This window comes from Lepidochelys kempii, chromosome 9 (assembly GCF_965140265.1).
Source record: "Lepidochelys kempii isolate rLepKem1 chromosome 9, rLepKem1.hap2, whole genome shotgun sequence".
NCBI lineage: Eukaryota > Metazoa > Chordata > Testudines > Cheloniidae > Lepidochelys > Lepidochelys kempii.
In genome coordinates, this window is record NC_133264.1 from 90,101,738 (window position 1) to 90,128,900 (window position 27,163).

The 27,163-nt window shown below is 46.2% G+C and overlaps 1 protein-coding gene and 1 long non-coding RNA gene across 8 annotated transcripts in view; both read left to right on the forward strand.

The window, feature by feature from the left end:
* LOC140916956 (uncharacterized) overlaps window positions 1-12,773 on the forward strand; it is a 107,969-nt gene extending 95,196 nt beyond the window's left edge. Inside the window, exon 4 of the long non-coding RNA XR_012160694.1 lies at window positions 12,612-12,773. This is a non-coding gene — a long non-coding RNA (uncharacterized lncRNA). The remainder of the gene's footprint in view (window positions 1-12,611) is intronic.
* An 8,391-nt stretch (window positions 12,774-21,164) lies between these two features.
* IL1RAPL2 (interleukin 1 receptor accessory protein like 2) overlaps window positions 21,165-27,163 on the forward strand; it is a 547,775-nt gene continuing 541,776 nt past the window's right edge. For 3 of the 7 annotated variants that reach the window (XM_073358328.1, XM_073358323.1, XM_073358329.1), the window contains exon 1: window positions 21,165-21,315. The gene's annotated coding sequence lies outside the window, so the exon portion shown is untranslated. Of the gene's footprint in view, window positions 21,316-21,457; window positions 21,670-21,916; window positions 21,998-25,396; window positions 25,458-27,163 lie in introns of those variants that run through there. The other 4 variants (XM_073358325.1, XM_073358324.1, XM_073358326.1 and 1 more) reach the window with 4 other exon arrangements.

Here is a 27,163-nt window from a genome sequence, read left to right on the forward strand (position 1 = left end):
AAGGCACCAGTCAAAAGTTTCTTTCCTAACTGCCAGCATGGCAAACTCCTCCTTGGATCTGACAATCAAGCATTGTTCTTTCTACCATATGCAGATTTAGATGTTGCAGAGTTATGTGCAGTAAAGTTCACACTGAGATTTGCCATGACAGCAGGGTCTAAATCCCTTTGTTATACATGTAAAATAAACACTTGTTAGTTGGTATCAAATGTACATCACATCTTCTCAAAGTACAGGTTGAATTTTCTGGGAAGTTAGAGGTAAATTTCTCCAGTGGTTTGAGTTACAAATATAAGTCTACAAACTAAGTTGTCTCCTCCCCCCCCCCGGCCGCTGCCGCCGCCGCCAGATTCCTCTGGTTTTGAGAATACAGCCTCTTTGGGTACATGTATTGTATGCACAATGAGGCTCCGCCTTCCTACAGGCTTCTAGATGCTATTGTAATATAAATGTTTAACACATGGGTCTTCCTATTTTCTGTTTTCCTGTTGCTGATCCCTCTCATTGCTGTTTCTTAACAGCTGGAGAAATAGACGTCATCTCAAAAAGGTTATGGCAGAAATAAAAAAGAGCCAGCAAAGGGCAACCAAAATAATTAGAGGCATGGGAGGGCTTTCTTATGAGATTAAACAAGTTTAAGACTACTCAGTTTGGAGAGAAGACTAATAAAAGGAGATATGACAGAGAAATAGATGATAATGAATGGCACAGAGAAGAGCAGTCAGGCACTGCTATTTATCCTCTCCCAATATAAGAAGGGAATACTAAACAAAATTAAAAGGCAACAAGTTTGAAACTGATAAATGAGAAATTTTTTTAACCCAATGCAAAATGAACCTGTGGAATTCACTTCCATATGATTTGATATAGCAGAATACAAAAAGAGATTTGTGGTTTGTAGGAATAATAAGACTATTATCCACAACAGCGCTATATATTTTAGGTTTTAATGTACCATGTCAACCTATCGGTCTATCCCTGGCTCTAAGCATCTTTGTCATACATTTAAAAATACAAATCAAAGTAAACCCAGCAACTTCCCTGAACCGGGAAGGAAAACCAAATTGAAACCTATCCCAGCCCTCAACAGTCTCTTCCCTCCCCATATGCAGGAAAACAGAGGTGCTAGCTAGGGTTAATGTTGATAAGGCATTCTAAACCCTCATGCTTTAGAACATAAGACCAGTTGGCTGGGGTTCGGAAGACTTAAGCACACTATTACATAATGGGGATTTTAAACTTTCCTTTGAAGCAATTGCTGTTAGAAAGAGGACACTGGACTAGGAGGATAATTGGTCTGATCTGATATAGCAAACCTTATGTTTTTTTCATCAGTTTGTAGATTACACGATGCATCTATGTAACTGAGTACAACATTTGCAATCGGGATTTAGGTGACTGTGTTAAAATGACAAAATACAAGAGGACCCAAATCATATACAGCAATACAAAAGTAATGGAACCACCAAAGCCTGGGGCCTTTGCACTCTGTTTTGACTCCTAAAAATCCTGTGGCAAGCTTCTGTTATCAGTTACACCGGTGGAAATCTGTAGTGACTCCAGTCAATAAAGTAACTCTGGATTTAGCATCTGATCCAAAGCCCATCGATATCAATGGGGTTTGGATTGGGCCTTTACCTCAGTTATTGGGATCAGAATCTGGCCATTAACAAGCTGCTATCCTTTCTAAATTACACATGTTTAGGAAAGGTGCACGGGCACATGCTAGGTGACTATTTAACACTTATCCAGGTGCTAATGCAATATAAATAATATCTGGTTGCATCATCAATTTTCTGCACAAGGCCAATTAGACACTGCCTTGCTGAGTGCTCAAGGAGTGGAAGGCTCATGCACTGTAAATGAGCTTCCTGCCTCTTGGATTCTTGAGACTTCACTGAGTTTTTGGAGACTGTGGATCAGTTGCATTTGGGGTATCTTTTTTAAAAAAGGATAGAGCCTATTATTCCCTCCCCCACCCCGTCCATTCTTGAACTTCATTTCAAGAAAGTTATTCACTCTTAACACAGATAATTGTATGACTTCCTTATGGTATTGCATATAGCCTTGTCCAGCTGCTTCAGGTAAATGTTATTTACAGATGGCCAAAAAAGACTGGATTATATTAATTTGCCAAAAATGACCTCCTTTTTATTTTGCTCTTGGCAGAAGGTTTTAAATTGTATCTGGTATCTACTTTATTTTAATGACTATATCATAGAATCATAGAATATCAGGGTTGGAAGGGACCTCAGGAGGTCTAGTCCAACACCCTGCTCAAAGCAGGACCAATCCCCAATTTTTGCCCTAGATCCCAAATGGCCCCCTCCAGGATTGAACTCTCAACCCTGGGTTTAGCAGGTCAATGCTCAAACCACTGAGCTACCCCTCCCCCCAAAGGCATCATGCACATACCTGAAGGAGATCAACTGCTTGTTTATCCCTGTTTTGCATGTACCTGATTAATGGAATCTAACCCCTCCGGCAACATAAGAACTAGGAGTGTGATTCCCACTTTGTGTAGAAATACCTGCACTATTAAAAATAGCAGTGTGCAGTCAGCATAGCATGGGGGAGGGCTTGAGCTAACCACCCAAGTACACCCACCAGGGTGAGTACGTACTCGGGTAGGTAGTGCGAGCTGCCACCCGGGCTACCCTGGCTATGACGCTCAAGCTAGCACGGGTGCATCTACGTGAGCTAGGAGTCGCACCTCCCAGCTTGGCTGTAGACATGCCCGAGGGGGCAGTCCTGTAGTCCCTAAGGAGTTTATAGCAGGAAAAGAATTCCGCTGGTGAGATGTAGTGTAATACTTTGTGGCACAGTCTCTTAAAAGCAGTAGTGGAACCCTGTTGCTTTTAGACCTCTGAACCTCGGCTGGCCAGTGTACCAAAATGAAGCATCCCCTGCTAGCAGGAGGTGGACTAGATAACCTAATAGGCCTCTTCGGTCTCATTTCTGTGGAAATGAAGTCCCTGGGAGTGTTGCCAGCATAAGGACTGTAGGGTTTGGACAAACTGGATAGGGTTGCGATGATGGGGGAGCTTAGTGCATGTACGTATGCCATTGTGGAATCCACAGAAGACTAAAGGGCCAGCTTGTGTGAACTCGCATAGTTCCATTGCCTTTTGCTGTAGGCTAGTTGAGGAGTGGTGCCTACCTGACTCTTCAGCAGCTGGTATCTTACTACTCAGCCACCGCCTCTACACTGCTGGGTATTGATTTCATAGAGGTGCTTTGTAGGGGTGGGTTTTCTTCACTTACTACAGATACAGTTGACTTGGTTCTCCTCACTGATTTCTACAGTCGTGTAATTCCACTACTGTTGGTTTACTCCAGTCCAGGTGGGGAAGTGGGCCCCAGGGGAGTAATTAGTAGTATCGGAGAGATCTCCAAGGCACTTTCACTGAATAAAGGCTGAGTCCTGCAGTTGCTTCATCCTCAGAAAGGCCTAACAACCTGAAAAGCTTCAAACTGTAAAGTTCATTCCCAGTCCTTAGAAATGTAAGGAACAATGAAAATTCACCTTTTAGTTAGTGGAAACCCTCTGGAAGAAAATGGATCTTTCATACAGCAGAAAATGTTAACTGCTTTTAGCCTTGCACAACTCAAAAGACTAGATTCTACTCAGACTTATATATGCACTGAGACCAAGCAAGGAAAACGCAACCCACACAGGAATTTTCATGAAGGTATGAAGATGTGAAAAGAAGACTCTGAAGACTCAGTGTAATCTTACAGACACATTTTGTAGCCAATTTTGAAGGCATTAATCCCCTGGTAGCAATTAAAGTTGGGCAAATATACTTGTAGAAGCCCTTCAGCACATATCAGGACTGAAGGACAGAAATGAAGAAAAAATTAGCTCCATAAACAAGAAGGGAGAGGAAATCAACAAGGCTTCTACAATGGCTGTGCTATTAAATTGCTTTTCTTTAAGGTGAAAAATAAAGAGGTGGCATGTGAGCAACTAGGAAGTAATGAAAACTACGTCAATATCGGTGTTGATGAAAAGCAGGCAAGGAGCCCTTGGAGAGAGAAATTAATACATACAGATCAGCTGTTCTGGATATTCTGCATTACAGGGTCTTATGGGAATTAACTAATAAACTTGCTATGAACCACTGGCAATTATTATACCTGACAATGACCATCTGGGTATGCACCAAGTTGTCTTCTCAGCATTCAGCCTCACGCTTGTAACATGACCGTGGAGAAGTACAGAAGTTGGGGGTGGGGTGGAAATGTGAACAGAAAGGGGGAAAAAAAAAGCTTTCAAATATGCAGAACTCTTTCGGCATCTGGTTTTTCCTCTCACTCCAGTGTAACTCTCTCTTGTCTTCAGGGGAGCTACTCCTGAGAACGAGGAGTGGGAGCTTTTTAAATTTCAGAGTCTAACACGCTCTCACTCAAATCAGTGGCACATAGTATGTTCAGCAGCTGATCAGAGACACTCCAAATTATAGTATAGATTACTATACATCTGCTGGAACTTAAATTTATTAGCAAGCAGTCAGAGGCTGGGACAGGTGACTGCCAACATTGTTTCACAGAGAAGGTTTGTGTGGGTGTAAGTAGCATTGTTGTTCTACTCATTATGGCTCCGCGGTGGTATACAGAGCCAATGGGGGGAGGTAGTGTAGAGCTGCATCACCGCAGCAGAAGATCCTAGAGGCATATGAGAGCAGAGGCAAGCCCAGTGGGTTTGATCCTGTGAGGAGCCAAGCACTCTGGCTCAGTATCAGAAAAGTGCTTAAGCACATGCTTACAGGCAAGCATATGATTAAGGGTTTTGCAGGATCAGGGACCAGTGAAGCTCAGACACTTTGCAGCCTCTTCAAGGTTGGCCGTGCACTCTTCCCATGAGTGAGCCTTTTAACTGCAAAAAGTTTTTTTTTTTTTTTAAGTACATCAGAAGCAGGAAGCCTGCTAAAACAATCAGTGGGGCCCCTGGATAATTGAGATGCTAAAGGAGCACTCAGGGATGATAGTTTCCTCCCGGAGAAACTAAATGAATTCTTTGCATTGCTCTTCACAGCTGAGGATGTGAGGAAGATTCCCAAACCTGAGCCCAGGGCTGTCCCTAGGGGTGTGCAGGGCCCAGGGCGGCAGTGACGAATTCGTCTCTTCTGGGACCGACTGCACCGGCCAATCACACTGGCCTGTGGGGCCCCACAAAGCGCAGGACCCAGAGTGGTCACTCCAATTCGCCCTACCCAAGGGATGGCTCTGCCTGAGCCATTCTTTTTAGCAGGGCTGGCTCTACCGTTTTTGCAGCAGTGGAAAAAACCTGTCGCCGAATTGCCGCCGTGGGTGGCAGGGGGGAGAGAAGCGGCTGCTGAATTGCCACCATGGCTGGCAGAACGGAAAAGCTGCCGCCGAATTGCCGCCACCGTGGAAACTCTGCTGCCCCTTTCTGACCGCCGCCCCAAGCACCTGCTCGGAACGTTGGTGCCTGGAGCCGGCCCTGCTTTTTAGGAAACAAATCTGAGGAACTGTCCCAAATTGAGGTGTCATTAGAGGAGGTTTGGGAACAAACTGAGAAATTAAACAGTAATAAGTCATCAGGACCAGCTGGTATTCACCCAAGAGTTCTGAAGGAACTCAGATGTGAAATGGCAGAACTATTCACTGTGGTGTGTAAGCTGTCGTTAAATCAGCTTCTCTACCAGGTGACTGGAGGATCGCTAATGTGACGCCAATTTTTAAAAAAGGCTCCAGAGGCGATCCTGGCAATTACAGGCCAGTAAGCCTGAGTTCAGTACCAGCCAAACTGGTTGAAACTCTAGTAAAGAACAGAATTATCAGACACATGGATGAATACAATTTGTTGGGGAAGAGTCAATATGGCTTGTGTAAAGGGAAATCATGCCTCGCCAATCTACTCGAATTCTTGGAGGCGGTCAACAAGCATGTAGAAAAGGGGGATCCAGTGGATATAGTGTACTTAGATTTTCAGAAAGCCTCTGAGCATAGCCCTACCTGCTCTAGGAGGTTAGCGCTGGCTGCTAGACTTGAGGTCCTTGTGCTCACTGGCATGCAAGGCCTATGATTGCACCTGGCCTCTGGTTGCATGCAAGGCAGGAAGGCTCCTTGTTGCTGCTCCCTACTCTGCAGGCGCTGTGCACAGTTTTGCTCAAAAGCTAGAGCTGTGGTTCCTGTGGGCTTTGCAGGGTTGGGACACAGATCCAGGAGAAGGCGTTTTAGTGTGCAGGGAAGCAAAGCTTTGCTTCATCCTTGCGTAGAGGAGCAGCTTGTCACGGTTACAGGACTAGTTGTACTTTTGACCCCCTCTCTAGTCTCTCTCAGTGCAACCACTCAGGATTTAGCCCTTTTGTCTTCATCTGTCCTAGGGTGGAATCCCACAATTCTCCCACTTCTAGACTGGGGCTTTGACTACAGCTCACTGAATCCCAGCCAACATTCCCCCTAAGCTGTGCACATGTGCAGCCATGCAGCAATTGGGTACCTACCGTGCATCTCGCTTGGCTGGAAGTGTGGCTGGCACCCAGGCCCTTAAGCAGCCAGAGGTTGCAGCATCTCTGGGTGCTGGGGACTGGCAGGAAGCCTTGAGCCAGCCGGGAGGGGTGAGGATGCCAGCTCTGGTGGGAGTATGGCCAGCAACTGGGTCCTGCTGGGCCCTTCTTCTGGAACCTGATGCCATGGAAAATCTCAAGCCAGCAGGGAAGGCTAAGGAGTGAGGTTGGGAGGTAGGGGTCAGGGGCACAACATAGGGAGGGCAGGGAGGCTGTTCAGAGGCTGGTGGTACTGAACATAAGAATGGCCATACTGGGTCAGACCAAAGGTCTATCTAGCCCAGTATCCTGTCTTCCAACAGTGGCCAATGCCAGGTGCCCCAGAGGGAATGAACAGAACAAGTAATCATCAAGTGATCCATCCCCTGGCACCCATTCCCAGCTTCTGGCAAACAGAGGCTAGAGACATCATCCCTGCCCAACCTGGCTAATAGCCATTGATAGACCTGTCCTCCATGAGCTTATCTAGTTCCTTTTCGAACCCTGTTATAGTCTTGGCCTTCACCACATCCTCTGGCAAGGAAATGAGCCCCTGGCAGAGAACCATGGAATAGGGGAGCAATGCAGGGAAGGGAGCCCATGCTACTGCTGAGGTAGGGGTGTCTGCTCTGTGTGATTCTCTCCAGGCTGCGCTGGCAACTCCCTCCGGGGGACCCGAGGTGGGGAGGGACTGGCTGTGGGACAGAGAGGGACAGACCCTAAAATCCTTTCTCCCAAGGAAGATGCAAGCCTGCAGGGAGGGGTAAGGAGTTGGGTGGGGGGAGGCAGGGGCTCTTGGAAGGGGACAGTAGGGGGATCCCTCAAAGGCTGAATCTCCTGGGAGGGGATGGGTGTATGGGCTCATGGGGAGGGAGGGGGAAAGTTGGGGACTTCTGAGTTTCTGACTATTGTGTGGCTTTTAACACTCCAACTCTGGAAAGTTGACGGGCATTCAACTCACTGTTGTGTGATCCATGTGTATATGTATTGCTGACATGTCACTGTACTGCTTTGAAAAGTGTAAGCTTGCCCCAGGGCAAATATGTAGTGCTGGGTGGAGTTGGTAGCCCACTCAGAACAAACAAATTTTAGAGGGAATGCTGGTCCCAAATGTGATGTTTCAGCAGGTCCAATTGGGCTCACCACCTGCAAGTCTTTCCTTTGGGAGCTGTGACCAGAGGTTGAGGCTGTGACCAGACAGCTTTCTTAGAACCAAGTATTGTTTAATCTTAATGCTACAAATACAGCAAAGCATAAGAGAGAAGGACTTTAAAACACTCTATATGCATGTCTCTCACCTCAACTTCCAGGGATAAGGCCCAGCTGCCTTTGACCCCCTCCACAAGGCCTGTCTCTGAGTCAGCCTGTTCCTTTTGAACAGTCCCTGACCACCACTTCCCCCTCCTTGAATGTTGCTTATACACCCAAAGCCCTTTGGCTTAAGTTGTAGATGCAAAGGAACCTGTGAAGGCCTCCAACCCCTGCCAGACTGGTCTGTTGAGCTTGATAGCAGGTCAGAGAGAGGACGTCAAAGAAAACAGGTCTAGTATTGTCCCTTGTGTGGGTAAATGGTGGCTAGCTGAAGCTCTTGTCTTTCCTGTATAAGTGGAATTAACCCCTTGTAATCCTACAGTGAACTTTTACATCAGCCAAACAGAACATATATTGACATTACATAACTCTCTCTCTCTCTCTCTTAGCCTTTGCCCCATCTCCCGCTCCCTGTTGCTTTGAGTAATTTTTCTTTCCCTGTGCATGTTGCTTGTCTGCAGGGACAAGAGTGCATCTGTTTGTTTGCTGGAATTCTTCAGTAAATCAAACATTTACTTTCCCCACCTCTTATTCATGTTTTGAGCTGCCACAATGTTCAGTTTGAAGCAGAATAAAAGCCCTTTTAAATAGGAAACTCCTGGAAGTAGCCACTTTACTAGAGACCTAATGTCAAGGTATGGTACTCCTAGCAATCTTGACAGGGGCTATTTAAAACAGTTATCTACTGTGTATTTTAATGGCAGGAACATAATTCAAACAGCTGAATGCATACCTTGAAAACTGCTTCATCAGTTTCTTATTCTGCAGTTCCCCCATCCCTGTCCCCAGTCAACCTTGATCTGATCTTTTGGGAACACAGACTATTGTGTTCACAACCATTTATGGATCACTTTTCAGTTTGAGTCAAGGCTCAGCTTTGCACTGCCAGCTACAGTATATGAAATTAGAGCAAAGTCTTGTGAGAATAAGCATGTTTGAAAGGGCACAAAAACATATTCAAGGATAATAAAATTCTTTCCTTGTCATTGAAGGAAAGCATTATTTCTAATACTGGTTTGACTCTCCTGCCAGGCATTGTCTCGGCAAAAAGGGCTGAATTCAATTATCCAAGGTTCCTTCCAGAAACTTAAGAAATAGCACTGGCTTGAGGCCCCACCCAAAAAGCTGGAAAACTAAATTACCTCCCACGGGCATTCTTGATAGGCAACATTTCCCCACTTAGCAAAAAGTTTAAAACAAGGAAAACTTTATTAGGGGATAAAGAGGGCACAAAATAAACACGTGGAAGCCAGCAATAATAAAGGAACTGTGTAAATGTGTGACTTCCACCCCAGCGGGGGTCTTGGCAATAGTCTTACACTGAGAGAGGAGGACTGCAATACATCTCCTGCAGTAGCTACTTTCTTTGCTGTGCCTTCACTCGCTGTTTGTTGTCCAGGATTGGTGGAGACCAGAGTTCAGGCAAGTCTATTTCTAGCCACTGGAGAAGTGCTGTCTGGATTGCTCCAGGGGGCTCTATCATCTAGTCTTTTATTAATAGCTGGACAGGGGGGGCCCTTACAGGAGTTCTTCAGCTATGCCATTACACTCTGTGGCTTCAGCAAAAGCCCGTCAGCACAGCTACTTGCCTCTGCATGGCTGCCCCTTCTGTGCCATCTCCCACCTTGAAGTTACCTGTTCGCCTGGAGCTCTGATGCAGCTCTGGGCTGCTCTTCTCCCTGTTCGCCAACAGGTGTCAATAGCTAGCTTCCTATTTCCTAAATTACCGTGCCACTGGACAAACACGGGCCAAGCTCCTGCTTAAGACCTCATGAGATGCTTCAGTAAAGACAGGAGTAGGAGTCACTTGTTAAAGTCAACAGTGCTCTGTGGTCTAGTAAGTATGTCGGCTATCTGACTGCTTCAGTAATGTGCATTCCCCAAAACAATCGGTCAGTTAAATCAAAAGAGAAAGTGAATGTTTCTGGTCTACTGAGACTCTTGAATACTGTTGACTTTTGAATGGTGGCAACTGTATTGTGGAACTGGAAGAGATGCCTTAATCAAGCCCTGGGCATGTTTGGCAGAGTCTGCTCAGATGAGGCCTCCTAGAAATGGAATAGTGTGTGAGGGACTGAAGGGTGGGTGGAGGTGGGTGTCTATAATAAGCTTGAACAGTGTATTTATCTGCACTGTGTCTGATTTGTGGCAGGGAACCACGTACACCAGCTGGAGAAGTGTAACAGTGTGTGTTTAAATATTAGCTTTAGAAGAGGTTTTCTCTTTCAGACAGTAATATGTAGCTCTAATATATTTGGCATTTCAAAGTACTGGAGTTTTTTTTATTAGGGAAGAAATGTTCCAATTCAAAATACACTGAACACATTCTTGCAGAAATTCAAGCCACTTTTAGGATATTAAAATGTTATCATAAGGTAAAAGCTCTGGAGATCAAAAGTGTTTCTTGAAGCCATTAGCTCCAGTTCCACTGACTTATTTTAAGTTTTTTTTCTCGCTGGGAACATTAATTGTGGTACAGAACACACTGAAAGGTTGAATGACAAGGCTGGCTTAAGCATACTGGAAAAAATAAAATGTCAATAACTAAAACCTCTCCATTTAATCTTTGAATCACAGATTACAGCAGTAAATGAGTAGGATTTAAACACTTTTCTTCCCAGATGTCCTAGATGATGGGAATTAAATGCATAACGGTGATGGTTTTAAAATGTCATACCTCGAAAAAATAATGCTATGAAATTTTGAGGACTCAAAGCAGCTAAGGATGGAATAGGGAAATGGATTTCTAACAGACAAGACTTTTGTTTAGTCAACATGAAATACTGCCAATATGTTTGACACTTCTGTAAAATGCTCACAAGGAGAACGTGATCAATAATGCTCAGAAATGCCCTGAAATGTTATGTTTGAATTCAATTACTTTGTGTTGAAATTAGAACTACTAGAAACTTCCATCTGGTGTTAGTTTGTCTGGATTAGCCTAGGGGTGGGTGGGGGTGTGTGTGTGTGAGAGAGAGAGACTCCGTTTCCTGCCAAGAATACTCCATACGTGTACAACGTTCCAACAAAATGGAGGGACTTCATTTGCATCAAGGACCCTCTTTGGCTGCTGGTACAGTGAAGTTTCATGGCCCCCTTAACTATATAACAGTGAAGACTGCTTTTTTCTTTCCTTTTCTTCTGAAGAGGACTGCCCATGTGAGTGACCACATAAAGCAGATTCAGGTATTAGGTTGCTGCTTAACACTTCTCCTTTCCCAGGCTATGACTATGCTCATTTTATCATCTTTCAGGGGTGTGTAACACCCAGAAAAAGAATTAACTGAGTAAACTAGCTTTCCAAAACTGCAAAAAATAGCACCACACAGTTGCAGGTATGTTCAGGCAAAGCGCGTCTCTTTTAATGATGCAATGATTCTTACTTGTTTGTTTTCACGGTTGTCACTTGATATCCTGCTGGAGAAGTTTAGGGGCAGAGTTTTGGGTCACCTCCACACTGCTTGTTATCCCCCCCAACTCATCATAGATGGAGAAACTAATAACGGTATTTTTTAAATAGTGGGGCTCTAGCTACCCACCTGCATGCTAACTGTTCACCCAGTGGGACCATTGCTATGTCTGCTCTTTCAGCTGACCATTTATGCAAGATTGTGTCTGCCTGGGTCTATCGAACCTGAGCTGTGGACCACTCTCCTTTTTGCACGTCAGCCTCGATCTTGGCTGAAGAGCTGGTCAAAGTTCAGTTATCTTTTCAGAAAGTATTAGAGAGACTAGAGTCAAACTCCAGGCTATATATATAGCTATATATATTTAAACTCCGAAGTTTAAATTGTATTGATAGCATTGGTCTGCTTGAAAGAATCATTCCGACACAAGCACTTACAATAGTATACAAGTCTATGCATTTAATATCGGACTTACCTATATACAACAATATGTAAAAACATGCTTCTGTTATTGCCACGTTAACTATATCAGTAGTTAAATTAATAGTGTTTCCGTAATGTACAGCATGCCTTGCAGACTCCTCTTGCTGCTTGTATGTATGCAGAAATCATGTGAGCTCTGACACCTAGGCCCAGATCTTCAAAGGTTTCTAGGCACCATTCAATGAGAGTTAAACACCTCAATCCCTTTGTGTGACTAAACTGGAGAAGTGCATAAGACAGTCAGGGGAAGTCAGGAGGTGGGGGTTGAGAGACGGAAGGAAGAAGTGAGATGGCTCAGTGTATGAAAACTGGCAGTGGTTTCAGAATTTTCTTTGGTTTTACTTAAACAGTTTAAAAGGCCCAAAATGGAAACAATTATTTTTTTACTGTTTGGGTGAAAATTCTGAAAAAATGTGGGTTGACCCAAAATAAATGTGCTTTTTTTTTTTTGTTAAGCTGCCAGCAAACTGAAAAATCAATTATTTACTCAGCTCGGGTCTTAACCTCATCCAAAAAATTGCCAGTAGGAAATGGACATACATTTCATTTCTGTTAATAGATTTTATATCTTATTATCATATGTTGGATCCAATCCCACAAACACTTGCATGAGTAAAGTTACACACCTGAATAGTCCCACTTATGGACAAGTGCAACTTTATTTTACAAGTGTGTTTGCAGGATTTAGACCCAAGTTAGGATATGGGTTTGCTCTTAATGAATCCTAAACACCTCTCCAGCTTCTACTCTTGCCACTCAAGAGAAATGGCTAAGTGGTCAATATATGCTAATTAAATGCCGCCCTGTACATTGTTACCCTGTTCTATAAATATAGTGTTTATTGTGTGACAGTATTACTTTCCCTGTATTCAGGTCATGTCATTCTGTATTGTAGGGCTTTCACACTTCTGGAATAAAGCAGCCATTGCACTTCAACTCTCTACGAGCAAAACACTTGATCCCGTATCTCTAGCTTTCAAGCACATAGGAAAGGAAGTTATCCTATTTCAAACTTACCAACCCTACGCACAGGTCGCTATCAAATTGGATTACTGCTTGCAAGGTGGTACATTTATCTTGTCCTTAAAATAACTCCTGATGTCAAATGCAAAATGATTTCTGAAGTCTAAAATTTTTAACTTCTTGCTGTTTATAATGTTATAATGTATGTAACTTTGCAACAATGCACCCTTTGTATTCCTATAGCTCAGGGGTTCTCAAACTTGATTGCACTGCAACCCCCTTCTGACAACAAAAATTACTATACTACCCCAGGAGGGGGACTGAAGCCTGAGCCCGTCTGAGTCCCACTGGCCAGGGTGGGGAGGCCAAAGCCAAAACCTGAGCCCCACTGCCCCGGCTAGGGAAGGGGTCAAAGCCAAAGCCCAAGGGCTTCAGCCCCAGCCAGGGGCCTGTAACCTGATCCCCACCACCCACGGCTAAATCCCCTGGGCTTTGGCTTGGGCCCTGAGCCCCAGCAACCCACTTTGGGATCCTGACCCACAGTTTGAGAACCGCTGCTATAGCTGAACTGGAAAAATAGGATGCATCTCTGTTTATCTCCCCAGAACTGGTATTCAGAATCTGGGTTACTACAGAAAAAGGTAGGCAGTCCCACACTTTTCCCCTGCCAGTTTATGTCCCTATCCCATCTTACTCCTCCCTCACTTAATTACATTTTCACTCCTGAACCATTTTCCTCTTCATCACCCTGCAGCAGGTTCTTCTCCTCTGGTCCTTTGCCCTATCTAGTAGGGGCCAAAATTACCATTGGCAACAATGGACCAATGATGCAGAAGAGGGGAGGAGGTATGGAGCAGAGATATTTGGGTTGAACAAAAGTTAAAGCCACTGTGTAGAGCTTTAAATGATTCCATTCTTATATGGTGGCTAGAGAGGAGCATGCTCTGTAAGAGACTTGGGCACAATTGTGCTGCTTCTTTGTAGCCAAATGCCCATGTTTCCTTTAGATTGCACACTGCATGTGAGATCTAGCAGTAGGCACTGCATAGTGCTTCCCCCAGTGGCCTATTTAGCAAGGCATTTAACTATATGCATATGAATAGCCCACTGACTTCACTGGGACTATTCGTGTGCTTGAATTAAGCATTTGCTGGATAGGGGGAACATGAGCAAAGTGTTTCTCTCCCTACCCTGCAATTCTCAAAAGGGCCTGCAACTTGCATCCTTTGTCTCAAATGCTTACTGTGCATGTTGCAGGTGGGTGAGACCCCTTCTGAACAGAAATACACTAGTCTTCATCCCAAAGATCAGAATTGAGACCTTACTGCTATACACGGGGATGGGCGGCAAAGCCAATATCTAGGACATCTTGTAGCTATAAATTGTGCAAACCCATGGAAGCCAACTGCCCTCTGGAGTGTAGATTCATGAAAAGGCTAGGGAAGCCCTAGATTACTTTTGCTGAGAGAACCCCATACAACAATTAGTTAGAACTTAAGTGGGGCTAAGAATATGCTCCTGGAGCCTGATCCAAAGCCTATGGAAGTCACTGGGAGCCTTTTCACTGATTTCAGTGTGCTTTGGCTCAGGGCCCTAAGGAAGAACAGACACGTACCATAGAATTAGAGATTGAGCGTGGAGGTGGCAAATGGGTAGACTTAAGTCAGGAAGCAGAGGCTGGTCTTCTCTACAGGTCCAAGTCCACTACCTGAATCACACACAGATTGAGTTCCTGGCTGTGCCCCAGACTTCCCGTTTGACTCTGGCTAAGTCACTTAGGCCTAGATCTTCAAAGGTATTTAGATGCATAACTCCCATTGTTTTCATTTGGGAGTTAGGAGCCTAAATACTTTTTGAGGAAGGGGGCCTAATCTCTATGTTTCAATTCCCACTCTGTGAAATAAGGATAATACTTTTTTCTCTCCCAGTCTTGTCTATGCAGACTGTAAACTCTCTGGGGGATGGACTGTCCCATGCTATGTGTTTGAACCTAGCACAACTGGGATCTGATCTCAGCTGAGGCCTCTGGCGGCTACTGTAATATGAATGATAGGACTCAGAAATAAATGGCAAAAGAAGTCTCCTTACTATATGTGTAAGAAGCTATTCCTAAGCATGGTACGTGGCACAGGGGAGTGTTTTCTCTTCCCCTGGAAGGCTGCTGTCTTCTGCTGTATGTTCTAATGCATCAATACATGTTTTGTATCTTCATTCACTGCTAAGCCTGTGTCATAGCAGTGTCTGTGAAATGAGCTATTTTCCATGCTGGGCTAAAATGAGACCAGAGCATGTGGACTAAAGTTAGTTTAAAAACCTGAATTTGCATTAGGGATTTTATTTCCACTTTTATAAATAATGTATATGCTGTTACCTTAATTATGCTATACTGTATCTTTGATTTATTGTAAACCGTTAAAGTATGTCTAATGATACCACTTCATCTGTTCATTTAAAATTACAATATAAATCAAAGGTATCATTAAATATAATTTCATTTTACTGTGTACTTCAAAGTCCATGGGATGTTTTTACTTCTATGCTTCTAATCTCTTAATTCAGTTGAAAATTGACTTTAATAAGTGACACGTTAAATAATTTAAAACATAGCTCTTTTATACTATAATCATGCCAAGGGAAAATGAAAGAGTAGCTGAAGTGTCAGAGGCTATAAATTGCTGCAAAGGTATTAGCATGCCAGTAAGAAGGGATGTTGCGGGGAGAAGTAAGGTCTACGGGCCACATATTGACTCTTTCTGACGAGTTGAAAGATTTATAGTCCCTCTAAAAATTGGCTATTTTTTGTCACATTCGAAATACATTACAAATAATTTTGTACAAGTCCCTTCTGCGCTGACGGGCGTGTAGCTGTGCTGGGGTTGCTAAAGGTTATCTTACTGCATTGTCTGCAGCCTGCCTTTTAAATATAAAGAGCCAAGCACCGCTGTGTTACACCAGTGTAATCCCCTGGAGTCAAAGGAGGATTTGAAGTGTGCTTAGACTCTGAAAAGTAACTGTAAAAATGGCATCATGGGGTGCTCTCTTTAATGTCTCACAATGACATCTACAGCAGACTTCCTTAGTCCACAGGTAAAAAGACTGCTCTAAGTGCCAGTCCAGCGTACTCACCTGAGGAGCCAAGCTGGGCTGGGTTTTTTCCTGCCTTTCATATCATATAGCAGCAAAGATTCTTCAACTGCAGCACAGTTAACAATTCTGCGTCTCATGTGAGAGCCCAAATAGAATCAAGCTCCCAATCCCATAATTGTGTCGGCTCTGGCGGGATAACAGGAGTTAAAAGTAGGGAAAACTTACCTTAGTAGTAACAGGAACAGAAAGGCCTCTGACTCCCTACGAAGAGAAGATCTACCTTGTACGGTGCTATTTTCACACAGTTCACCAGATGCTCTGCGCCATATTTAACTAGATGGTAAGCGAAGTAGTAGGGAGGGAGTGTCTTCCTGTGTTCATACTTAGCCCCCTGGAATCCTCCTTCAATGAGTGGGCTACAACATGCAATTACATCAATGCTTTACCCTGCTGTAAGTGTAAAATGCTCCTCAATGAAAGCGGGTAGATGTGCAGATGTACTCGACTCCACAAGGTAAAAGGCGACGGAGAATCAGGCCCAGCAAATTTTTTTCCTGACTGGAACTGCCGTTACCTCATAAAATGTGTTAAGAAAATAATACCCAATCATCTGAGGCCTTGCACAGCAGGAGCGTGCTGAATGGAGCTATTCCAAGACATTTAAAAGCAACCTCAGTAACTAAAAATAACAGGGCCCAGCTGCAAAAAGGGTATATGTGTCATCTTAGAAACAGAACTAGGGCCATATATAGCACTGAGGGAGAGAATTTAGGCCTGATCTAGCTCTAATTTGAGATGTGTTTTAAATGTATTTAGGTAAGGTGGTGCAAAACCCCATGATGATGCTCAAATGTTGGTTTTGAGTGTCTTATATCGTTGAATTTACGTCAATTCCTTCTGATATAAGCAACTCTCAAACAGCAAGAGGAGTGTCTAGAGTGCTTTGCACCAATTTACAGTAATATTGCTACAATTTCTGCATGGGGACAAGGCCTGATTGTGCTTGAGAGTTGTAGGCGGCATTATGACTGCCAGATTGGGGGATGGTAAATATGTCTAGACTCTGTTTCAATGGACACATGAAGTTTGTACTTGCTTGGGAAGGGGAACATATGGGCCGAATGCTGTACTGTGTTCTTAGCCTGGGTTTGTATTGCGGTGGAGTCAATTTTCCAGTTTGAAAAGTCAACTCCTAAGATATTAAATAATTTAGAAGCCCCTGTGCTTTTCTGCAGAAATTTGCTGATGCTCCATATTCTGAGCAGGATAGTTCTTGGCAATTATAAATACAGTGACTTTCTGTCCTTGTGAAAGGTAGAAGGCAAAGTTGGTTTTTACCTAACATCAAAAATTGGATTGGTAGGTGTGGTTTCCTAGTTCTCTGAGAAGTAAAATGGAAGTTCTTCTTGATTTAGTGTATTCAGGGCTTTGGGCCTAGTTATAGCAAATTCACAGCTGGTGGAAGTGAGCACAATTCTTCTGGTAGTGTATTATACCCACTTTGCACAGATGTAAATGACTCTACACATTTTCACTCACCCTACACCAGATTTTTGAACTGATCTTGTACAATCTTGTTTTGTTTCCTACAAGTTTTTGTATGGTATTCAGTGCCACCCTACCAGAGCCCCTGGTGAACGTTAGTGCATTCAGTTACCCAATACCCCTGGAAGGGAGACTGGGACACAGCAAAATTAACACATCTTCTATAATGGGGCAGAGCTGGGAATAGAACTCCTGTCCCCCAATCCTCAGTTACTGCCTTAACCAGGAGCCCAGCCTTCCTCCCAACTTTGTTTCCTGTGCTATGAATGTCCCAGTTTCAGGGTAATAGCTCCTACCTCCCCTCCCTCTATGGAGTACTCAGGCAGGGCTCAGATCTCCAGCCATTACCTGTCTCTGGACAGGACCCTTGTCCCACTCCCGGTTGAGCAGGGGGTGGGGTTTATGCCCTGCCTTATACTGTGATATCCCCAGCATGCCAGTGCGTTGCTCTCTCTTTCCAATGGCCTTGAACAGTGTATTGCCTGCAGTTATAAGTTTCCACACAGCTCTTTCTAAGCATGCATATTTATTCTTAAAATAAAAGTATCATATAAAAAAACAACTAACAGATTTAGAGACACTAAGCATAGGAGCCACCCTAGGCCTTATGGGGCCCTAGTAGGCCAAAGTCTCTCCAACCCTTCCTCAAAGTGTGAGGTGGCCTCCTTAGACAGAAGGTCCTGTCTGGTTTGTGGATCAGAAGGAAGGTCTTGTGTCAGTTCAAGCTCATCTTTTTATATGATAGTCCCTTTCTTTGTCTCTTACTCCCTGGAAAATCCAGCTTGAACCACCCACGAGAGGTGGAATTTCTCTGGAGTTGTTTACTAGCTCAGGGGTTATCACTTCCTCTTGTTTTAATTTGTGTAAGAGCTGTGGTAACCCTCCCCACTGGAGTAGAACACAGTCAGACATAAACCATTCATAAATGTAATGCAGTAAGCCCTGAAGATATGGCGGGGGGTTGCAACGTCTGTCACAATGAATAAAAAGTCTTCCTGATCAAACAGGGCTGAGTTAAATGTTTAATTAAAAAATAAAATTCTACCGTGCTGGCCTCTGTTGCTCCCTAGTGGCTAGTGAAGAGCAATATGAGACCCAAGTCCAGGTTTTAGTATAGCACAACTGTAGGCAATATTTTAGCTGAAAGACTCTCGAGCGGTGGCTCACCCTCTTTAGAGCTGAGTTTACTCTGGGCTAATTGCAGGTGGATTCTCTCCAGAGCTATGGGCGTCCCTCAGTGTTTGCCAGAGTGAAGAGTCTCCTACCATTTAAGAGCCCCGCTCCCCAACCCTGCACTGCACCCTCCGGGGTTTATTCCCCTTGGTCACTGCTCCCTGCCCTGCTTGCCAGTGTACAGATGATCACAAGCAAGTGCCCCTGGGGTGCAGAACTCTCCAGATTCCCTCTTTAAGGCTAACGCCAGAGCAAGCAGAGTGATCTGCAGAGAGAACGCACGTGCGCCCCTTGCCCCTGATTTATTAGTGGGTCCCCCTTGCCTCGCTTTATGGCTTTCTTACCTAGCCTAAAGTCACAGGGCAACTTGGCAGTTTAGCAGGGGGGTGGGAAGCGATGCACTGTACCAAGTACCCCAACAACTGCCTCCACTGTGGGCTTCCTGCCCCACGCCATTGAGCCTGGCCCAATCCTGCAGTCCTGGTGCGAGTAAATAACAGGGTGCTCTGCCTGGTTAGGGGCTGCAGGCTCGGTCCCTGGGAGTCATAGGACCCTGAGACCGATTGTTCCAACGTAGGGGACCCTCTGTAGTTAGTGCCTTAAAAGCCACGGGACGGATGCTGCTCCCATTGGATGCAATGGGATTTCAGCCATTGATTTCAATGATGTCCTGCACTGCACTGCACTGCAGGCCAGACTGGCCCAAACTGGGAGATAGCAGGCCTAGCCACCAAAGGCTCCAGCGTTACGTAGCTGCTCACAGAAGCAGCATGTTTGCTCTTCAGCCGGCTGATTGATTCCCCGACAGGGTTTAATAATGGTTTCTTTCCTCATCATCTATTCATTGAGAGGAGCTTATTATTAATCCTTCCCTATGTCTAAACTCTGTTCTTCCATCAGTTACTTTCTGAACCAGGTCTCCGAATCCATGTTACATCTGGTCACACAGGATGACAGCTAGGGGAAGGTACCTAGCCTGACCTGCATTCACTCAATGACACCATCATCCTCAGCTCCTGGTGTTTGTTTCAAGCGCTGTTAGAACTTAACAAACAAACAAACAAAACCCTTGTTGCAAGCCCTTTATGAAGTTATAGCACTAGGAAGCCCAGGGGCTGAGACTGGGTGGGAAAGATCAAGCTTGCTTCACAGAGAGATCAGAATATTTCCTTCCTACCTGCTGGGAAACTTCTAACCTATTTTATGTCCCACTGACTTTCGAGCTGAATTATTGCTGAGATTTTACACTGAAAGTTTAGCACAGGATTGTTGTAGCAGCGTCGGTCCCAGGATATTAGAGAGACAAGGTGGGTGAAGTGACATCTTCTCTTGGACCAACATCTGTTGGTGAAAGAGACAAGTATACTTTGTGTCACAGCTAAATACAAGCTGGAACAGATTGTTTAGCATAGGTAGCTAACACATTTTCAAGGGACCATTCAAACACCTCACCACCTTGTATTTAGCTGTGACTCTCCAGTGCGTTTCCCAGACCTGAAGAAGAACTCTGTGTAAGCTCCAAAGCTTGTCTGTCTCTTACCAGCAAAAGTTAGTCCCATAAGAGAGATGACTTCGCCTGCCTTGTCTCTGAAAGTTTAGCTCCATTATGGCAATTTCCCCATTCCCACTTCAGTCCTTAAATCCTGCTTAAAATCTTTGGGGGGAGGAAGTAAGGGCATTAATGTGATGGAAAAAGTCTTCATCTGTTTATTTCATGACTCCATGCTCCATCAAAAACATGGGCCTCCAGAACCACTTGTTTTCAGTAAACACCTAATTTGCAGGTTCACATTTCCTCTAGTTTACTTAAAACAGATCCAGTAATTAAAACATTATCATCAACAATCACAGGTGTACTAACTCAGGGTTTAGTGGCCAACCCCCTTCATACACTTCAGTGAAGAAGGCTTTTGCTCCCCATTCGCATGTGTCACACACTCATGATGGGGGGGGGGGGGGGGGGAGAAGACTGATCCAGGCAGGATATGATGAAACCACCTCGGGATACTGGAATGAACGCAGGAGCTGACCTTGGAAAGGAGCGCTCCTGTTCAATGCATTAATCAGCTGTGCACCCATCAGCTCCTCATATGCTAGACACCCACTCTTCGCCTGGTCCTCTTCTACCTTCGTCTGGTCATCTGTGACCATCCCCTGCCTCTGATTCCTCCAAGCTCTGCTCTGCACAGGCACATATCAGGCTCCAGTCTGCCCCAGTGAGTTACCCGCAGCTGCTCCATGCGACGAGGGAGGCAAAAGCGCCTGATTGGATACCCCTGGCTACTCTCAGTGCTGGGTTTGATGCCTAGGGAGGCTTATCCTGAAATTAACAACCCAAAGCCAGTGACCCTGCCAGACCTGACTGGAAGGGAAGCCCTGGTTTTCTAACCATTGCAGGGGTGAAAGAGGCTGCTCCCCTCCTGCAAAAAGGGAAACGCTGCGGCCACCCCGGTGTTTATTTAACACGCAAGGGCTTTAACGCTGAGTGAAGAGCAGGCTTGCAAGATTACATGGCACCCAATGGGGAGGGTCGGGGAAGCGGCGACCTCAGCTGAGCCTGACTCCAGGTCCAGAAGCGGGCGATCTCTCCCTTGGCCGCTAGACGGCGCTGCCGCCTCGCACTTCCCGAACCCAGGAAGGTAAGTAAGTGAAATGACACTTTTGCTTGGGGAAGAGCTGTTTAAACCCAGGATTGCTGGGCTGGACGCCTCTCGCTCCTCACCTGAACTGCCAGATCCAAGGGGGCAGCCTAGGCACCGCGGGGTGACTTGGTTTCTGCCTCTTCCCGTGGGCAGGCGGCCGGCTGGAGAGATGGCACAGCCAGGGTAGGGGTGAGTGGGGCTGGAGTCGCTCTTGGGGAGGATCCAGGAGTGCGATGGGAACAGAGCCACCCAGGAGAGCTGCTCTCCGGCTCAGTGGGTTTCTGGCAGCAAGTCCGGGCAGGGCCGTGAAGAGGCTTCCCAGTGTAAACGCCCCCCCCCCCCCCCGCCCTGACTGCGGGGTCCTGCCTCTGGGCGATGGCTGCACTGGCTTAACTAGGGAACCAGCCGCCCGCCCCTTTTGCGTCTCTCTCTCTCTCCCCGAAGGGGAAGCTGCCCCGCTGGGTTTGCGGCTGTCGAGGGGACGAGGCGCCTGCTGGATGTGCTGCTAACCCGAGCCCCGGCCGCAGCCCGCGCCAGGACCGTGTAAGCGGCAGCCTCGGAGGCAGCCCCGCTGCCTGGCGTGAAATCAAGGGAAGCCGCAACTCCAGGCATTTGCTGGGGCTGGGGAAGTTCTTCATCAGGTCCTGCCCTTGCCCTGGCTGGTGCAGGAAGCTGCCCTCCAGCACCAAGCCAAGGACTTTCTCGAGCGAGCTGGGGGAAGGGGGGGGGGGTGGGGTGGTAGGCACGGTTTCCTCCGGGGTGGGCGCCTGAAGCGATTTCGGCTTGTTAGAAGGGGAACCAAAAGCTCCCGGGCATGGAATTGAACTTGTGAGCTCCCTGGCCAACTCCTTGCTGCGCTGTGCAGAAGTAGGTAAGCTGCATGCACTTATGCTGGGGTGTCCTGGCCTCTCCACAATTGCATGGGGTTGTTATTATTTTTTTTGGGGGGGGGAAGAGCCTCTTTTGAATCGTTCCCCCCCCCCCCGCATTAGTGAAACGGTCCCTTCAAACTTTGGGAGCAGGTGGCGGGAGTCGTTTTGTTTCTAAGGGGATAATACATCTCCCCCTTCCCCCCCGCCGCTGCAAAATTGCTTTAGAAGCCTTTTAATTTAAAAAAGACCTCTCCCTCCTCACAATAATGGCTTTGGTTTGCCTCTGTCACTTAAGGGAGGGACTGTTCCCCTCACTGCTGTCGAGGCTATTAATGCCGATCTAAACCTTTCCAAAAAGAGAGAGGAAAAGTTCTTCCCTCCCCCCCGCCCCATATGTGGACCAGCAAGTCAAACCCAAAGCACGAAAAACAACCCCCTTGTGGACACTTGTGATTTGCTCTCCTGTGATCCACACTAATCTTTTCTCCGCCCCCCCCCCCAAAAAAAGTGGGGAGAGTTGAATAGTGAAGTTAGTAAACTGGTGACTGATGCTGCCAATAAATCTGCGGCTCTGAGGATTGAAGAACATTGATTTCTGCCTTAGATAATGCCATTGATTAGGGGCATGACTGGAGATGGGCTCTCAGCAAAGTTTGTTCTAAAGTCTGTCTGTGAGGCTGAAAGAGAGGGGGAAAGTGTCTGGAAAAAGGCACCTCTGTTATGCTGGCTTTTCCCCTTGTTCCTTCTTTCCCCCCTCTGGTTTTCCTTTGTAAGAATAGCACAAAGAAAATGGAATGTATGTTTCATGTGCGATGTTATAAATGTGCGCATTACGAATGGGGCAGAGGATATGTGCCTGTTTATATATTGTATATTGGAGGCATCTTTACCATCTCCTCTAGTGATGTTCATCTGGGGCCTGATCCAAAGCCCACTGTAGTCAATGAATTTTTGCATTGACTTCAGTGGGCTTTGGCTCAGGGCCCTGATCCATTACTGTATCCCTAGTGATTTAGGTAGCAGCACCACAAGCCTGGAAGCTGCTGCCCAAGGGAAATAGTGCATGGCAATATGTTAATCAAATGCTGCTGCAAACCCCAGAAAGGAAAACGTTCACCAGCTGGGAAGTTATTGAACGCTCGAGGAAACAGGCGGTTCAGGCGGGTGGGGAATCTCCTGGCATCTCCCCTATAAATAGATCCCTGCCCCACGTAGCACATGGCCATCCCTCAAGAGTGCCGTTATTTCAATTAAAAAACCAGAGTCTCTGCTCAACGCCTGCGCTTTCTATTCTGGGTTAGTTACAGTTCTCCCACTTCCTTCTGAATCCTCCAAGAAGGGCTGCAGGGCTTGAGCTGCGCTCTAAAGGCAGCTGCTGGTGACCACACAGATCAGTTCGTTCTTTCTGCAAGTGGCTCGTGGAGTCAAGATGGATCATAGACTCATAGACATTAAGGTCAGAAGGGACCATTATGATCATCTAGTCCGACCTCCTGCACAACGCAGGCCACAGAATCTCACCCACCCACTCCTGTGAAAAACCTCTCACCTACGTCTGAGCTATTGAAGTCCTCAAATCATAGTTTAAAGACCAGAGGGTGGGTGGCTTAAAATAACCTCCCCTCTCTCCCCCCCGGTTAGTTATAACAGCAAAGGATCTAATCCCGGTAAGTATGGGAGCTGCAGGTACATGGAACCTTTCAGGATCAGGCCCCTTAATAAAAGAAACACTTGAGAACATTCATATCTCCAAGGGAAGCCTAAATAACTACTGAGAGGCTAGTTATTTAGCACAGTTATGGTGCTAAATAAACAGGCAAAGAAGACTCAGCCAGGGTTTTCAAAAGTGAGCAGTGATTTTTGGGGGGAGAGGGTGACATTGGAGATGCCTTAAAGGGGCCTGGCTTTCAAAATGTTGACCCCACAACCTTCTGGAAATCAGGCCCCTTTAAGGTATCTCCAGTGTGTATGTGGAAATTGGGCCATCCAAAATCACTAATCAGGTGGGCTAACACCTGTCGGTGCTTCTTCACTGGGGCGTAATCCAAAGCCTGTTGAAGTCATTGAAAAGACTCCCATTGAATCCCATAGGCTTTGCATTGGGCCCTATGTGCATGCGGCCCATGCGGCCTGTCACTATTGATGCTTCCAATAGGGACCCCATTTGATGATGTGAAGTAGGATACCTGGCCAATAGAAAGCCTAGAAATCAGTGTGTTTCAATGGGTAAATCCTAAAACATAAAACCTCTGTGTAGTGTGTGGGCTAACCTAACAAGTGTTCAGTGGGCCAGAACTGATACCTCATGTTACAATGTCTAGGAAAACCTTGACTTCCAACGCTTTCTAAGGGGAACTCATTCTTTCAGTTCTGCTTTGCAGCATCAAATTGTCCCGTTTGCTCTTAGCTTCTTAAAAAATTAAGGTGCACAGAATTCCTTTGTAGGAGCGATTGGCATGCACTGGGTGCGTTATGCTGTGGCTTTCCTTCTCGACTCTGAGCCTGCGTTCCTTGGAAACCCAACGCTCGATCTGAACTCATTGGAATGCAAGACAAGGCTCTAAGAGGGAAGGAGCGAGGAAAGGACAATAAAGGTGCCCTGGAAACCCATGGAAAGGCTCCCATTGAAGTTCATTGGCTTTGGATCAGGCCCTGTATGTGTGTGTTCACAGGAGCACTGTCACTATAAGCACTTTGAAAGGGACTTTAATTTATAAGCAATGATAAAATGTGGGTGTAATAGGCTAGCAGTATCGTCTTGAAACACCTTAAACTTGAAAGCAGGTGGCTCGTTTCTCTACCTGGAAATGAAGGAAGTAGGGAGAGGCACTCTCTTGAGAGGGTCTAGTGGGTGGGCTAAGCAGACCTGAGATAGGAACTATAGGAGCAGCTAAGCCTGGGAGGAGGCTTCTGCTGACTGGTGTGACTAACTTGGCTAATGCCAGACCTGAGGCAGGGGGTGAAGTTGGGAAGATGTTGGCTTGCAAGGAGTCAAGTTCTCCTCCAAAGTTAGCTGTGGGGAAGCTCGGGGGTGCTGAGGCTTCTGATATTATCTAGATTTTGGGCTATCTAATCTGACTGAGCTAAACCTGCGTAAAACAAGTGTCTGGCTGGAGAGAGGTTAAGGAGACAGTGAGAAGTTACTTGTAAGTGAACAAAAATAGTCTCTCTTCTGCATTTTTCTACCTTTTCGGAACTGGAAGGTCCCGGGTGGGATGCTAGTGGGTAGAAAATCAGTGGAGCCCTGGGTAGGAGTAACGCCTTGGGAGTTTTACTTATCTCCTATCCCCTCCCCTTTCAGACTGGCTTCTCTGTGCACAGGAGGAGCTGTAGTCTCCAGGCTGATTTCTCTGCTTCTCTGAGTCCCTCCCTGTCTGCAGCTTGCACCTAGCTCTCATTAAGGAGAAAGTGAGACTGTCATGTACAAATGAGCAAGGAGAGACCAGCCCTACACTCCAAGTGAGATCCTTTCTAACTGTTATTGGTGGTCTAAGCCAGGAGCTAAAGAAATCCTTTTAAATAAGGATATTGAGTGGAAGGTAATGTGTGTGTGTGTGTGTGTGTGTGTGTGTGTATATTGAAAGTCCTTTAGCTTTTCCGGTCAATTTCCAGAAAGGAAAAGCAATAAGAGCAGGTAGCATGTTGAGACCTATAACTGTTCTTGTGTGATGATGTTATTCTGATGTGTCTGGGCTTGCTCCTGCAACTGCAGCACCTTGACCTCCTCAGGGCCTGGAAGCTGGTCTTGGCGACTAGGTAGCCACTGAAGGCGAGAACCTCCTGCAGAGCCTCTGCTGTACAACCCCCATCTTGGTATGCAGGCGGCGGAGTCCCCATCAGTGCACCAAAGGCTGGTGCCACCAGGCTTGGAGACCTCCTGGATTACAACTGGGGTGGACTGGGGGGACCCTGTGGCACTCGGCTGGCACATGGGGCTCTGTATCCCTCATGTCCCCCATCACGGGCTCCAGGAGGTGAGGGCAGCCCTACCACCCACCTCTTGCATTTTTCTTGAATGAATCCTGCAGAAGGGCGCTCCCCCCCCCACTCCTCAGGTCAGGTCTTGGGACCTTACCATTTGGCCTCTGTCCCGTGAGCCTCCCTGGTCCCCTGCCCCATTCACCATCTACTTACCTCCAGAGCGATTGATCCAGCAGGGGTTGATTTATCGTGTCTCGTGAAGACGCGATAAATCGACTGCCGAGCGCTCTCCTGTCGACTCCGGTATTCAACTGGAGCGAGAAGTACAGGTGGAGTCGATGCGGGAGCATCCGCAGTCGACCTACTGCAGTGAAGACACCGGGGTAAGTAGATCTAAGTACGTCGACTTCAGCTACGTTATTCACTGAAGTTGCGTAACTTGCGTAGCTGAAGTTGTGTAACTTAGATCGATTTCCCTCCCCCGGCCAGGCCTCAGCTGGCTGCGAGGCAGGGTCTGGTGGCTCCTCCCCTTAGTCTGGGGGGAGGGGCCTTTAGATGTGGGTGGGCACAGAACTTTAATAGGTGCAGTGCTGTGAAGGTGTGGGCTGTAAGTGAGCACAGCTGAGAGTGAGCAGCCTCATTCTTCTTTGCCTTGAATCTTGCGGAGTTATTTGCATTTGTGCAAAATGCTGACCTTGTGATGGGCCCAGGGATGCGTGATGCCAAACAGTAGTGCAGGGTTGGGCCCGAAAATCTCTCTGGGTACAGTAAATCAAAGGAATCTAGGAACTCACCTGTAGTCTCTCAGCTTTGAGCATTCTTTCTCCGCTGTCATTTGAAAATGGCTGTTATATTTCTCGTTCCCAAGACTCATTGCTGCTCCCACCCAACCCCACATCGAAAAATGGGATTGATTAGGTCCCACTCCTTCTGACTCCACTCTGATGCTGGGCGGATGGGCTGTAATCCGAGATGGGCGTTGGTAGGTGCACAAAGACTGATCTCTGGAAATTTCTATTGCACAAGTTTGTGCAGTTGCCCTTTATTGGTGACTCCTCAGTGTGAATGTTTGGTGGAACCATTTGGATTTTCACACATTATTTGATAACTTCGGAGGATCTTGACTTCACCAAACTGTTCGCAATTGGCATTTAGTGGGAGGAAGAAATCTGGCCTGTATATATAACCTTCATGAGGAACTCCTCCAACAAATAGTGCCTTCTCATTAGCTCTGGAGTGAAAGT